General features: G+C 49.9%; 1 pseudogene; it reads right to left on the bottom strand.

Moving 5' to 3' along the window:
* Positions 1-863: 863 nt before the first annotated feature.
* Positions 864-2628, bottom strand: LOC119303768 (annotated as a pseudogene).
* Between the last annotated feature and the right edge of the window lie 1681 nt (positions 2629-4309).

Here is a 4309-nt window from a genome sequence, read left to right on the forward strand (position 1 = left end):
CTCCTTGTGCTCGAAAGCGAACCAACGCTCCCAATAGGGAGAGTCGACATTGTAGGCGGAGTCGCCGGCGCTGCTCCAGCGTCAGCAGCTCCCGTCAGCGCCACATCTCCTCCGTGTGCGCCCTCGCCAACCGCGGCACCGCCGGCACTGGGATCCTCTCCAAATCCAAGTGCCAGTCGTGTGGCAGGGTGACGTTGGGGTAGGGAAGAGGAACGCGGTTCTCCCAGTGCCACTTCGTGCTGTGCACTAGGACGCTCACGCGTTGCTCAGCCGGCGGGAAGACGCCGACGGAGGGGAGAGGGGTGGCGGGGTCCTTGCCCTTGCCTTTGCCGGAGAAGAAACCCATCCTTGCGGTGGGAGGCGGGGGAGAGGGGTCGCTAGGTTTGCTGCCGACGGGGAACAGAGGGTGGCGAGATGGGGACGGGGGGCTTCTGGAGCAAATTTGGACCGCAAATGGGTCGGCGCGGACACGAAGCGGACACGTTTTGCGAATGGGTCGGCGTGTTGGGCCTTCATTTTTGTCCGCACCGACCCAAACAGACGGCGGTGGACGAAATTGGTACCTGTATTGGAGTTGCTCTTACGCATGAATCCATAGAAAGATGGGTTGCGCATATTTCAGTAGCATATAGGCCCAAATGAATATCCACATCTTAAAACACAAAATATTGGAAGCGAAGCTCGTCTAAAGAGATCAAACTATACAAGATCAGCGTGTAGTTCAAAAAAGGCACACTAAAGTTAGGATGTACAGGCGTGCAATAATAAGTTTACAAATGTAACAGAACACGTGTGGTGATTAACAGTGACATCATAAATTATATAATATATCAACAATCATTAATTATAAAATATATCAACAATTTATAGTACAGTGTAAGAAAAATTCAAGTCATCAATCTAGAATTTTGATTTGTCAGCTAATATCGGAGTACAACCTACTTGCTTTAATACTACTTGATCTGTGAGACATCTAATCTACACAAACTATGGATTTGCTAATTCTCACTTGACTGAGTATTTCCATATTCGATTGTGACTCAACAAATTCTAAGCCCATGGCCACCTTTGAATTGAACACGGGTACGAGGATGATCGTCGGCTGGTGGATTATGACCTGCGGCATTACTGGCACCAAAAATACTGGAGCCGCCTGGTACACCAGATTACTCTGCTCTGCTGGCCGGAACGCCGCCGCATGGGGTGGTGTATGTTGGGTAGCTCTGACTGCTGATGTCGACGAGGTGGTGCTCAAAGAAGTCGTGTCATCTGTCGAGTCTGCCGTCAACAAAGGCGACGACGCTATCCGCCGTGGGAGAGCAGGGGCGAGCGGCGGCTTGGAGGGCGTCGTGCCAGCCGTCGAGGTCTCGCACAACGTATTCGGCGACGTCGTGATCCACGGCACGAGAGAGGGAGCGGGAGCGGCCAAGCCCTGGAAGGGCCGCACGTCGACGTCGGCCGGCTTCGCCGGCAACAGAGCTGGCGACGTCGCGCTACGCCGCATGGGAGCTGGTTTTCCGAGGGCCTGGGAGGTCGGCGGCGGGGCGGCGGCGGTGTCGCGGAACAGGTAGACCCGGAACCGGCGCGTGTTCTCGTCGTTGAACAGCCGGACCCGCAGGTCCCCGTAAAGCGGCAGGTCTAGCATGTCCCGCACGTTCTCGTCGGTGTCCACGTCGCAGAGCGAGTCCAGCCCCTCGCCGGAGTAGCAGTACTTGATGGAGAAGTCAGAGAAGCCCGCGCGCGCCGCCAGCAGGTCGCGGAATCCCCTCGTCGAGACGGACGAGAGGACGTTGAGGAGAAGGTTCTCCCCGCCCACGTACCTCGGCGGTCGTCCCTCGGCGCGCTCGATCCTCCTGCCGTAGCTAACCATCAGCTTCACGCAGCGCTGCTGGTCGGCTGCCATGCTCGGTGCGCGGCGTCGCCGATCTTCTCGCGAATGGGATTCCGATGATCCGGTGGGTGGAGGTAGACTGGAGGGGGGCGTAGTATGGTACACGGGGAAAGCCGTCGACGCAGTTATATAGGTTGAGCTTTGCCCCCTTCTAGCGAGAGCCGGACCCGGACTCATGACCGAACGAGATACTGTCAGAATTCGATCGGAACCGGCCAAAGCGAGGCGACGGCTTTTAGCCGTCCGATGCTTCAGGATCACGATGGTGCAAATCGTGTGCCAGAGTTTTCAGCCGTAGTAGCCTGGTTCGCGCGTCGATGGTGCGACCCCGTCCCGGGGTCGATCGACCCCAATCGAGGTTGGGGACGACGGCGGGTCGAGCTGGATCGATTGCCGGATCACGACCTGGAGACGCTTCATGGGGAATTGATGCTTACCAGGCAATCGCAATACAAAATACTGAACTTCGCCGGCCTTCCGGAGTCCGACCTTCCGGTATCCGCTGCTCGCCTGCCGGAATTCAAGCTATCCACTGCCGTATGAGGCATCCCCCGTCCCGCACCCGCGCCACCGCCTTGGTACGACCTCGCCGGACTGGTGGATATGGGTGCGAAGGGCAAACAGGAGAGCGCGGAGCAGTGGAGGCTAACGGTGGAAGGCCTGGAGCTTGATCCATGCCGGACTGGTGGTTTGAAGATGAACCAATAAAGAGGAGATTTGGGGATAGTTGTGCGACCAAACGCTTCGTGGGAAAGTAATAATGGCAATGAGAAAATCACGCCATGAGGGTTAACGTGTGGCCGCATTTGTTAATCTTTTTTATTTTTATTTTGTGAAGTATCAGACAGGATTATTTTTCTTCCTTGCAATATGTTGGGAAATAGTACATCATTGCAAATCGTAAAGATCTTTCTTTCCCTCCATTGTACCAGGGTCATCGACATGAAACCCTGGGATCCCAATCTACGTCCCCGATTAGCATCCCAAACATGTATACCCCTCGTCGAACCTCGTTCCGGAGGGGTGTCGACCCGCGACCCTACCCCGTTCCTCGACCCGGGCGACCCAAATTTCTGGCAACTATATTTCCACCTCACTTATCACTACACGGCCGGGAAGGGTGTACGTCTCCAATTCCAACGACAATTACGAAATTTCTATGGCTACCGAAAATCGTACAGTCTCCGGGGCCACCTATTCATCACTTGCTTCAATCAGTTGGTTTTTCTACGGACTAGGAAAATGCCCGTACGTTGTTACGGGTGTAAACATTTGGTGGTTCCACACCAATTGTCTAAGCATATATCTTTAGAATTTGCACACAGATATATCAAGCTTAAATTATTTAGGGAAACATAGTATACTTTTTTGTACCTTATAAATCACTCTTCTTTCTCAATCCTTTGTCTAAGTCTCACTATCCCGAACAAGGCTAGCACCATCAATAGTCCATCATAACCCCCATGAAAGAACACAAATACAATCCACACATGAGCAAGGATACAAACAAACATAAAATTATGATCGCTGCAAGAAAACAGGTCAGAAAATAATTTGAATGAAATAATGAAACAATTCTAAGGTGTTGAACGGCATTAACATCTACTTCTTTACATGAATATTACTTGCATGGATTGCCAAAGAAACATTCTTGTAGAAAATGGTCATTTGGGAACTCCTACTAAGGCTCCACGAAGAATCTTGCACATAACTAATCCAAAAAGGCATATAACAAGCAGAACATCTTGTAATTATTTAGTTGCAGAGGTGCGTGCATGACCAGCCAAGCATATCAAGTCTCCAGGCCATAGAATGTGATAATTTTTGTGCTCAATGGTGAAGAAACTTGTAGCAAAGTGTTTCCTATGAAATGACCTCTAGAATCCAATGTTGGCAGGTGCTAACAACTAAGTTGTGCTATGTCAATATCAAAATAATATTATAATATTTTCATCCATGACAATCATCAAAAGCGTACCGATTTTCAAATATTAGTTCATTTGAAGCTTATGTCGTGTTCTGAACTTCTCCTTATGGCTCCTTTTTCTTTTTTCCCTCCGTCGAGTCCCTTCTTCAAAACCACATTCAGTAGCATGAAAAATAATTCGTACTCCCACGGTCCATATTAAGTGTGGCTCAAATGGATGTATATAGAGGATAGAGGGAGTATGTTGGAGAAGCTTATCTTGAGAAAAAACTTGTATAAGTCAAAATTTAGTAGCTTGAGAAAAACTTGTGATCGATATACAAGGTTGTGATTTTTGAATAAGAACAATACAACTGCAATTTCTTTTTCCAAAATGAAGAAAAGACCTTAGTTCTATGTTGTATCTCAACGCCCAATGTGGAGACTAAAAAAGTGGCAACAAGTAGAAAAGAGGACGATCAATTCATGAAGTGAAAGCTCTAAAGGCAATA

Source organism: Triticum dicoccoides, chromosome 1B (genome assembly GCF_002162155.2).
Source record: "Triticum dicoccoides isolate Atlit2015 ecotype Zavitan chromosome 1B, WEW_v2.0, whole genome shotgun sequence".
Taxonomy (NCBI): domain Eukaryota; kingdom Viridiplantae; phylum Streptophyta; class Magnoliopsida; order Poales; family Poaceae; genus Triticum; species Triticum dicoccoides.